General features: G+C 52.3%; 1 pseudogene; it reads right to left on the bottom strand.

The window, feature by feature from the left end:
• Positions 1–1489: 1489 nt before the first annotated feature.
• LOC129513622 (DNA helicase MCM8-like) lies at positions 1490–7152 on the bottom strand (annotated as a pseudogene).
• Positions 7153–11727: the final 4575 nt, after the last annotated feature.

Here is an 11727-nt window from a genome sequence, read left to right as displayed (position 1 = left end):
GAGAGTCATAGCCAGATATTCAAGGAAACCAGAATCCAGAATCCAGCCCAGTTTTAGAGGCAAACAACACAAACTCAGTTGATCTAACATCTAAAAGGTGTGTCCCTGAAACATAATTTCTCTAAAATCATGCTCATTTCCAAAGATATACATATTAAGACTAATTTATTTTGTCCAGTTTTAGCAAAGTTGCCATAATTATTTACATAAGCACGGCAAGAATGTGGCCATATAGGGTTTGGGGTTTGTTTAATTTGTTTTTTGTATTTTGTTTTAATCTGCTTTGCTGGAGCTTTTCAGAAGGAAATTCAGAACTTTTAATAACTTCTCAAGGCGAAGCAGCCAAGCCAACTACTTGCCATCAGATTTTGCCTGCAATGCCTATAGTTTTGAGTAAATTCCTCCCTTCTAAAAGTCCCCAAAGTATCCTGAGGTTCTGGCACCCGCCAGGAAATGACTTTCTTTACTCACCTGGTAAGGCTGCTGGGAACCTGTTAGCAAGCTACCAGGCCAATTTTCCAAGGGGCTCGTTGGTTTCATAAAGTCAACCTCAGTTCCTTAAAGTCATCTGCTCATATCTGAGTCTATGCATGTCTCTATCAAATAGGACATTCCAGTCAAAGGCTTGGTCACACAATGTTTCCAAATGTGTCTTGTGAGAAGGGGAGCAGATTCTTACTGAACTTACATAAATACATACACTGCCATGAGAATATAAGAATACTCACTGAGAGTCTCTGAATTTTGGAAGGATGCAGTAGGGAGAAAAGAGAAGTGTTTTATATTTGTTTACAAAGGAATATTTCACCAAATTTCTTTAAGTCATAGATGGTTTAAAAGAAAGAATTTTCTTAAATCTGAAAGAGCAAACATCAGAGAACCAGCAATGTATTTCAAGCAAGAATCATAAAATATACATATATATAATCAATACCTTTCCTATTACTACTTTTGGGATATTGTCTTCCAGCAGTTTTGGGGTTTTTTGTTTTTTCCATATTCTTTAATAATCCTAGTAGGGGGATCCCTGGGTGGCGCAGCGGTTTAGCGCCTGCCTTTGGCTCAGGGCGCGATCCTGGAGACCCGGGATCGAATCCCACATCGGGCTCCTGGTGCATGGAGCCTGCTTCTCCCTCTGCCTATGTCTCTGCCTCTCTCTCTCTGTGTGTGTGTGTGACTATCATAAATTAAAAAAATAATAATAATCCTAGTAGGTCCCAGGTAGTCCTACTACATTGTTTACCAGTTTGAAGGTGGTAAATCTTTGGGCCTTTTTCTTTTCTTTTAAAGATTGTATTTATTCATGAGAGACACAGAGAAAGAGAGAGGCAGAGACATAGGCAGAGGGAAAAGCAAGCTACGTATAGGAAGCCTGATGTGGAACTCAATCCCTGGACCCTGGGATCACATCCTGAGCCAAAGGCAGATGCTCAACTGCTAAACCACCCAGTCACCCCTGGGCCTTTTTCTGAGAAATAGCTTTGGTCCTTTAGGGATCGGATAAAATTTTCAACATCAGCAACCTGAAATGTTTATCACTCTTCAGCAATCTGCGGAAGGTGATGAGATTGAAATCCTCAGCATCATTTTTGGTTGTTTCCTCTTTCCATTCTAACCTTGTTCGTGCCTCTGTTAGACAAATCACAGATCCCAGCTACCCAGTAGTGACTGGTGGGCCACTGAACCATTGGCTCTGCTTCCAGAGCTCAAGGAAAAATTCTTGAGGAATTTGAGCAGCTTCCGTGGATGGTCTTGGATGGACATACAGCATGACCAGTGTACTTACTTTCTCAATAGCTGGTGGGGATTGGATCTAGGGTTTCTCCAGAAACTACCTTTAATCTTTCTCATGATGTTTTATCAGAAACCACTTCAAGTACAGAAATATTTGAATCTTGATCCATATGAGCTGCCATGGTTCTCAGGTTTCTAGCTCTTAATGCAATCACATGTTCAGGCAGTAAGTGGTCCTGTTTCTCATTTGGAGTGTACCAGGATAAAGACCAAGTTAAACCTGGACAGCAAGGCGCTCCCCCTTTTTAAATCCTCAGAAGCTGTTTGTCTTTAATTTTTGAGTAAACTCTGTATCTAATGTGAGGCTTGAACTCATGACCCTGAGACCAGGAGTTGCATGCTTTACCGACTGAGCCAGCCAGGCACCCCAAGCTGTTTGTCTATTGCTGTGTCCTCCAACTGCACTTGCAGCAGCAACACTGGAAGTTCTCGCAGGGAGGCTACAAACCATACCAGCCTCAATGCTTTGCTGCTGCATTACTTCTAACAAGGCTTCATGTTGATTACCCATCTTATCAAATTCATCTATTCCACAAATACTTTGATCACCAAGTAGCAGGACACCGGCTTCCAAAGCGAAATCTCCAGAAGAACTTGTTTGGTTTTTTTTTTAAGATTTTATTTATTTATTCATGAGAGACACTCAAAGAGAGAGGCAGAGACATAGGCAGAGGGAGATGCAGGCTCCCTGTGGGAAGCCTGATATGAGACTCGATCCCAGGACCCCAGGATCACGTCCTGAGCCAAAGGCAGATGCTCAACCACTGAGCCACCCAGGCATCCCAGGAAGAACTAGGTTTTGAAAGAGTTACAGTCAAACCAGAGGTGTGGTCTCACCACAAACACACTCCACACGGAGCAATGCTGCATACTGCCTGTGGCGTCAGACTCTTTCCCAAGCCTGCATCTCTAACGACAAGGACATGTGGGTCTCCTCAAGTCAGAATTCTGTTTCTGTCATCTGCGTATTTTTGGCTTCCCCCAAAGAGTGCTACTGCCAAACCTGCTCTGACAAGTTCATGAGCAAGGGCACCTGGCTGGCTCAGTCAGAAGCGCATGCGACTCTTGATCTTGGGGTTGTGAGTTTGAGCCCCACGTTGGGTGTAGAGATTATTTAAGTAAATACAACTTCAAAAAAAAAAAAGTCCATGAGCAAAAGTGACAGGGCAAAAGCAGGATGACAATGAGTTTAAGCAGGTGTTCAGCTTCAGCTTCAATCTCTGGGATGGTATAAGGTCTTTAAAGAACGCCACCAACCCTCCATGCTTACACCCATCCTCAGAAGCCTTTGTCTTCTTTTGCTCTTGCTAACAAAATCTCCAGTGTACACACGGAACATGTATTTGTCAAACCTTTGGCATTTGAGACTTTGACAACTCATCTTCCCCAATTCATCTTAGTCCCATGCAATCGATTCTTATTCTGTTTGAATGCAGTCTTCCTATTAGTTCCAGAAATTATTAGAGCCCCGTATTTGTCAAAGTCCTCTCCACAAATCTTCTTAAAACTGGAACAGGTTTTCAAGAGTGTCAAATTAAAGCAACAACTGCAAAGGACAAAAAAACTCAGAAGCAGCTGTGGTTAAAGATCTGGTTTAGAGATCATTACAATGCAATCAACAAGGAAATTTGCTTATTTCCGTGACACATTAACACTTTAATAATTAGAATTATAAGTGATGACATTATACCAGGATATATCAAAAAACCTTAGGGATTCTGCAATGGTTGCAGCTCCACCCACACAATATCCTCTCTGAAGGTTTATCATCACTTATTTCAATGTTTCCCATGTAATTGGACATACCAAGTAACCCCAACTAGTAACAAAACACTTCATTTAGAAGTTGAATTTTGGGAAGTTTGTCAGAAATACTAGAACATTTTAAACACATGACTAAATAGGATTACAGATTGTTACAAAACCTAATGATCTATTTTGCTAAAGTGGCAATAACAGATTCTAAAGGCAAACACAGGGACACCTGGGTGGCTCAGCGGTGGAGTGCTTACCTTTGGCCCAGGGCGTGATCCTGGAGTCCCAGGAATGAGTCTTGCATCGGGCTCCCTGCATGGACCTTCTTTCTCCCTCTGCCTGTGTCTCTGCGCCTCTCTCTCTCTGTGTCTCTCATTAACAAATAAATTTTTAATAATCTTTAAAAAAAAAGGCAAACACACAGAGTTATGTAGTTGTTAGCAAAACTTAGCTCTTTCAATATTGAGAAGATTCAACTTTAATCAAAGACCTAGTAAGGGCACAACATGGAAACTTTTTCTATGAATATTAAAGATAAAGGGAAACCTTTGTTTACAATTTCTTATTAGGGGTAAACCAATTACTAAGAAAACCAACTTTTTTTTTTTTTTTTAGATTTTATTTATTTACTCACAAGAGACAGACACGGGCAGAGGGAGAAGCAGGCTCCATGCAAGGAGCCTGATGTGGGACTCAATCCTGGGATTCTAGGATCATGCCCTGGGCCAAAGGCAGTCGCTCAACTGCTGAACCACCCAGGCATCCCTACCAAACTTTTTAAAAAATATTTTATTTCTAAGTCATCTCTACACCCAATGTGGGGCTTGAACTTGCAACCCCAAGATCAAAAGTCTCATGCTCCACCAAATGAACCAGCTAAGCACCCCCAAACTATCATTTTTAGAAAAACCAAATTCCAATCTTATACCGGTGTACTTCTGATATTAAAACTCACTTTATTCCATAGGGATGAATTTTTGTTTATTTGGATTTTGGGGTTTTGGCAGTGGGAGAGGGAGAGAGAGAATCCCTAGCTGTCTCCATGTCCAGCAGAGAGTCCAACACGGGGCTTGATCTCACAACCTGAGCCAAAATCAAGGTCGGATGCTCAACCAACTGAGCCACCCAGGAGCCCCATTTGTTTGTTTAAAGATTTTATTTATTTATTTATTTATTTATTTATTTATTTATTTATTTATTTATTTGAAAGAGAGAGAGCATCATTGGGGAGGAAGGGCAGAGGGAGAGGGAGAAGTAGACTTAGGGACCCCGACAGGGGACTCGATTCCAGGACTCCAGGGTCCTGACCTGAACCAAAAGCAAACACTTAACCGACGACCCGATGGAGCCACCCAGGTGCCCTCAATTTCTGTCTTTAACCGATCTCACTTTCCTGGCATACAGTTGTTTCTCATTATTTCTAGTAGTCGTGATTACATTTATTCTTAACTCTAAAAATGCTGAGTTTCTACTGAAAAGTAATAATTATGAGCTGTTGTACCAGTTTTAATAGGAGTCCAAAGCAGATAAACCTAGACTTAGTAATTGTTTACATCCGTTTATTTGTTCTCAGCAACTCTGTGTAGATTGCCCATAAAACTATGAAGCATTAGACGAAGTTGTAAGTTTTTTTTTTCCCCCTTTCCTAAGAAATTTTGCAACAGAGATGACCGGAACCTGCCCAACTTGCAGTAAACACAGCGGAACAGATGTTCTACATCTAATGCTGACAACTCTAAAAACATGTTCATTTTCATTAAACCAACGACCTTAAATTAGCTTTAATGTCAAATATTTTCCCAGATCACGTGAACTTGAGTTTTAGAATGCCCAATTCTTACAAGCCCTTGCCTTTAAGCCACTGCATAGAGCTGTTTTACAAGTTAATTTTAGCAACACCATCCAGAGGCAGAGAAGACAGCTCACTAACGTTTTACATCGTGCGTGGACACCACAAACCAGATGCAAACACAATCTTAAACTCCGAGTTAACACACGCATTATAATTTATGGATCCATTCATTGGTCATTTTCCTCCAGAGCCTAATGAATGTCATGGCCAAGCAGTGCTGCAAAAAGCAAATGCCCGGTTTTGGAGAACAGAGGCCCAAGGGCTGCATTTGGGAATCAAATCGTCACTTGCCAGGTTCCAATTAGAACGCAGCTGGTTTTATCCAAAGATACCAAAAGTTGCAGCAGCAGCAAACCGCCTGAAGCCCAGAGCGCTCTGCCCACGGCGGGGCCTCACCACCTGAACCAAACGGTTTCCTCATCGGCGTTTTCTTAAGCAAGAAAAGGAGGTTAAGAGAACCAAAGCCCCCCTTGCAGGCCCCTCAGGGGGAGGCGGAAATCAGGAGCGCCCAGCCAGATGAGAGGAAGGAGAGGCTCAGGTGCCATCACACCCGCAGTGCTCACCAAGGGGATGACTGTCCACAGCGGCGCCGCAAAACCGTGTCCTTGGAGCAAGCGTGGAATCAGGCGCTGGAGCTCGGCGGCCCCGTCGGGGAGAGGCCCCGGGGACGGTCTGAGGACAGAGCCCAGGGGGCCGCCTGGACAGCTCAGGGCACCCCCGTCGCCCCCAGCAGCTCCCTGCGGGAGTCAGGGCACCAGGGGCAAGCGGGCGGGTCTGGGTAAAAAGCTGCAGCTGCGCTCATTGTGCCCTGAACCCTGAGCTTCTGGGCCCCAAGAGCGGTGGGGACTTCCTTTCTGTCCCAGGGGCAGCTGGAGCACCTGCCTGGACAGCGGGGGCAGGATCCAGGCGCCTCGGGAGGGCCAGGCAGAAGGTCCCAGCGGGCTGGGAGCCTCAGCGAGGGGGCACAGGGCTCCCTCCCCGGAGACGCCGAACGTGGTGGCCCATCTGGAGGAGGATGTAAAGATGAGCCACACGTGGAATAGTCTTCGAGAAGCTTCGGCTCGGTGCAGAGAGCTTCACTGTCAATCTAGCCTCCAGATAAACTGAAATCGGCCCCAGTTTGGAACAGGAACACAGAGAAAACTGCGAGGCAAAATGCCCAGGTGTGAACGCAGAATGTTCCAAGCACCACAGGACGGAAGGCCAGCCAAGGAGAAGCCCAGGCCTCCGGGTGTAGACGGCCAAAGTGAGCAGGTCCCACAGGGCGCCACAAGAATGCCCCTCACGGCTGTGTCTGTAACAGCCCCAAAGTAGAGGTCCCCCAAAGTCCACCCTACAGTGGAGTGGAGGAGCCGTGGCATGACCCGGCCCCCAGACCGCCAGGCCCCCCAAGCCCCCAGGCCCCCGGGCCCCCCGGCCCCCAAGCATCTGGGCCCCCAGGCCCCCAGTCCCCCAGCCTCCAGGCCCCCCAGGCCCTGGCTCCCGAGGCCCCCAGCATCCAGACCCCCTGGGCCCCCAGGCCCCCCAGGCCCCCTGGACCCCCGGCCCCCCAGCCTCCAGGTCCCCCAGCCCCCCTGCGTCCAGGCCCCCAGCCCCCAGAACCCCAGGCCCCGGCCCCCAGATCAGGGTCCCCCAGCAGCGCGGGCAGACCGCGCAGGCACAAAGCCCGACACAGCAGCACTGACCCACTGACCGTAATCCCACACAAACTTTCCAAACAGGCCAACCAAAGCGCCGCTGTTCCACAGCATGAGCGGTGGCGTGTGCTTCCGGCCAAAGGGAGAGGCGCCCGGGCCTCTGGGCGCGCTGGCCGGGTCCTGCTTCTTGACTGGTGGCCGCGCGGTGGGACGCCGCCTCCTGCAAGTTGACCGAGGCGGGGTGCAGGCGTCCCCTGCTTTCCTGGAGGTGCGTTATACTCGCGGTGCAAGGGTCTCGCCAGAAGGCAGGTGGAGATTTAATCAGATCCTATCAGACCCCTTTCTTCCCGAGATGGGATACTGAATCCTCAAGTCCCAGGAACCCCTGGTGTCCCTTCGAGCCTATCTATCGGGAACCTCGGAACCTCGGGGGACATTCCTAAAGAAATGCAAACTGGAGCTCCGCACAGGTCAGGGTTACAGCCGGCCTTCAGCATGGAGCCCGCGGCCACCGTGATCCTCACTGCGGCCGAAAGCCCCAGAGAGGAGGGGGAAGTCGGGGCTGCAGGGCTTGGACGCCCGCTTGCTGGGCAGCCCCCTCGCGAGGCCCCAACGCAAATACAGGGACGGGCCCCAAGCACACAGGGACGGGTACCGCCGGGGCTGCCCGCACCACACGGAGGCTCCCTGAGCCAGGCCCTGACGTCCCTGGGCCACTTGCAGCCACCCCCCCCCCCTTCCTGCATTTAGTTCCCTGAAACATCCTACAAAGGCTTAGATGGTAAAGATCATTTACTGAATCCCCGTCACTGGGGAGACTGCAGTTACTGGAAAAGAAATGAAACATTCACGACCCCACACCGGTGACCACATAACGTCGTACTGTTTTGTCCTTTAGCTGCCACGAGAGCTGACTGGAGACGCTTTCAACGATCCTCCGTCATCCTAATGTTTCCTCTCGGGCATCTCTTGGCAAGAGACCTGAGGAGCCTCCTGGAGCATCGTCAGTGGTTCTTCGAGCCAGAACTCTGTGCTGGAGCCGACGGCGAGGCCGGTGCCTGGTGGTCCCCAGGGTCACCTCGGCTTAGTGACTGGAGGCGCTGGGGTCCCTATAAAGGACCTGCCGGCACCTGTGACCATCCAGGACATTTTTTCCTTGTCCTTTTGGCTACCCCTTCTTACTGGAATATCTCTTCGTACCGGAATAAGACAGGAGATTCCTGTAAAATGTCAGTAGGAGGCCAAGCGACCGAGCTAATACGGACCCAGCACCGACTCCACACCTGGCCCGGTGGAGGCGGCTTACACCTGTCAGGTTACTCGGTCCTCACAACACCCTGGGGACGTCAGCATGCTGTCCCAATCTTAGAGGAGGACAGGAGAGGTTCTGGGCAGGACAGGAGACTCACTACCTTCTTGCTGTGTGACCTTGGACAGGTTCCTTCGCTCTGGGTCATAGTTTCCCATTCGTAAAATAAGGATAATAATTCATATCCCTGTTTCCCAGCTCCGTGTGGAGACCTGGCCTGGAGTCCTGATGCTGCCCCATACTCTGTGATTTCAGGAGCGGGGGGTCCTTTCAGCCCTGAATCTGGAAACAGGAAATAGCTCAGTACCTGCCTCACCCGCACCTGGCTTAGAGTGAGCGCTTAGTTACTGAGGGCTTCCCGGCCCCACGTGCCTTCCTGCCCCTCACACCTGCTCACCTCACACCTGCTCCTCCCTGGGCTGCCTCCCCCAGCCCCACCCCTCCAGGCCTGGAGCCCTGACACCAGGAGGGAGGGAGGCACCTGCTGGCGCCACTGCAGCCCGGCCACCTCCTGGGTCTCCTGGTCCCTAATATGAGCTGATGTGGATGCCACCGCTCTGGCTGTCCCCTGCATCTCCAGCATTCCAAGTGGAGGGCGGACGGGACACTTGTAAGTGGGGGAGCTCCCTGGGCCTCTGGTCCCCTCTGCAGCGGTGAAGGTCATCGCAGACATCCCAGGGTTGTGGCCTGATACAAAGGCAAACTTCCACAGGCCTGGGCTGGATGCCCGAGCTAGGGGCTGGGCGGGCAAGCGTGGGGTGGCGTGGGCACTGCAGGGCGCGGGGCAAGTAATCCAGGGCCCGAGTCTGGGTTTAGGTCGAGGGGTCCTGGGGCGCAGCCCGGCTCTGTCACTTACCATTTGGGGTTTCTGTGCCTCGGTGTCCTCTGCTGCAGATACGGGAGCCCGTGTCCCAGCGGCGCCTCGAAGGGGCTCCCACGGGGTAAATCTGCCTCCATCCGCACCCCTCCCCGGCTTGCATCCCGTTCGGGGTCCTCCCTCCCCGCTCAGCCCGACCTCCCAGGCCGAGTCCTTTCTGTTCGGAGGCAACCACGGTTTGCAAGGAAGCTCATCCTTGAGGTCCGAGGCCGTGATCCCGGATGAGGCCCCGCGGAGCACACGCGCGCTCCCAGGATCGCCGCGACCGCGACCGGCGGGCGCTGTGCGCGGGGCAGGGGGCGCGGGCGCAGGTGCAGGGCCTCGCCACCAGGTGGCGCCAACGCCCCCCAAGCGCCCGGGCTCCGCCGCTGGGCCTCGGCTTTCCCGCCACCGACCCGCCCGCGGCCCGGGGACCAAGCCCCGGAACTGCAGTCCCGCCTCGACACCTCATCAAGCCGGAGCTGTGGGCTTGCCACTCACCCCGTCTACACTGCACTGAATGCGAGATCTGGAAGCTGGCACTGGACTCCAAGACACCGCCAGAACTGGGACCAGGCCAGGGTTGCAGTGCGGGGGAGACAGAAGCGAGGTCTCAGGGCCTGGGGGCTGCTCTCTGCAGGGCCGGTGGCTGGTGGGTGGACGCCGAGCCCCACACGCCCCCCCCCCCACCAGGCTTCTCAGGGCACAAAGGGCGGAAGACGGCTGGCCTGCATGCTGCCAACCCCAGGGCGCCCTCGGCCCCAGGAACCTGCCCTGGAGGACTCTCCCCCAGAGTGCCAGGCTCCAGAGCGGCCGGCCTCTGCTCCCCCTGGGGGAGCATCATCAGCACTGTGATTTGCCAAGTGGAGGAGCCACATCCCGGGGGTACCCAGCAAGGACTCCTAGCTGTCTCCCAGGATGCATTTCCCAGCCTCCCTCGTGGCTAGGGGTGGCCCACACCTATTCCTTGTTGGAATAGAAGGGAGCATCCCCATGTGTGCATCAGGTGTCCTGCCTTTAAAGGGGAGGGGCACCTGGGTGGCTCAGTGGTTGAGCATCTGCCTTTGACTCAGGTTGTGATCCCGGGGTCCTGGGATCGAATCCCACATCGGGCTCCCCGCAGGAAGCCTGCTTCTCCCTCTGCCTGTGTCTCTGCTTCTCTCTCTCTGCGTCTCTATGAATAAATAAATGAATAATCTTTTTTTAAAAAGTAATTAAATACAAGGAGAGGGGAGCACAGTCCCCTTTCCCAGCCAGGGAGTCCAGTCCCCAGACTCAGGGAGGAGGGCTAGTGAGCATCTTCAGCCACGAAGACAAGGCGGGTGCCACACCTCGGGGACGGCAGAGCAACAAGATGGAAGGAGCCTGGGTCCTTAACACCGGCGGCCTCCCTGCTGACACTAGGCAGCTAATGCTCCAGCCAGAAGGGGAAGGAGAAATGCATTTCTAGCTTGCTTCACGGTCACTTGAGGTTCTGAAATTCTGTGGCAACGTCAGCCAGGGCCATGTTCTGTCCCTGGACAGTCCTGTGCTTAGCCCCTGTGTAGCAGGTGCTCACTGCATGCTGGGCGCTCCCCTGGGCGGTCTATGCTGCATGACAAACCGCTCCAACCTCAACCTACATGCATGTCTTGCAGGTGTTACCTGCCACCACTGCCCTGCTGTGGCCTGAGGCCCATCCCCCTGCACCCTCTCACTGTTTTCCTAACTTCCAGGGGTGGGGGGCACGGGTATTGAAGCGTCTCAGCTGAGGTTTCTCTGCTGCTGTGGTTGATGCTGCGAGCACTTCCCGAGGAGGAGGGGCAGATCTTCGTGGGTAAACCCCAGCTTCAGGCTCCCGCTGCACCCACGTGTCCTGGCTGAGGTGTGGGTGGCACATTCCTGGCCAGCAGCCCTATCTAAGCTCCTGGTAGATCACCCAACTCCCCAGGTCCTACCCCACCCCCAGGGCTGGCAGTCACTTGTAGGGACCTGTCGCCGTCTCCCAGGCATCAGAGAATCCGCATTCCGGGCCTTTCCCCTTTGGACCTCCTGACAGCAGTTTCTCCCTCTGGCTCCCCCCAGCTGCTGGGCCAGGGAGAGCCACCTAGGTCCAGCTGAGCCAATCAGAATGTTCAAGAAATTGAAAAAGAACACAGAGATGAAGCAAAACATCAGAGCTAAGTTCAGAGCAGTATGGATAACAGACAGCAGGGGCGGCCAGGGTTTGCCGGGCACTTGCGTGCAGGCTCTGGGCCGGGCAAGCTCGGGAGCCTCGCGACCCTGTGACACGGGCCACTGGCATGTGGTCAGATGAAGACACGGAGGCTCACGGGTGAGGTGACTGTCCCCAAGTTATCCAGGCACGTGGCTCCTTTGGGATTAACCCCTCCAACCGGGTGTTCAGTCCTCTCCCCCTGCCGTCCCCACTGCCCTCCCCAAGGCGGCCCCTAATTCCTCCCTGCGCTCCTCCGGGCCCTGCCCCGCGGCAGCTTCTCCCCGACATTCTTTCCAAGCCCTCACTCAACTGGCCCCCTCTTCCAGG

The sequence above is a fragment of the Nyctereutes procyonoides genome, unplaced genomic scaffold (assembly GCF_905146905.1).
Source record: "Nyctereutes procyonoides isolate TBG_1078 unplaced genomic scaffold, NYPRO_anot_genome, whole genome shotgun sequence".
Classification (NCBI taxonomy): Eukaryota; Metazoa; Chordata; class Mammalia; order Carnivora; family Canidae; genus Nyctereutes; species Nyctereutes procyonoides.
This window is presented reverse-complemented; position numbering and strand designations above follow the sequence as displayed.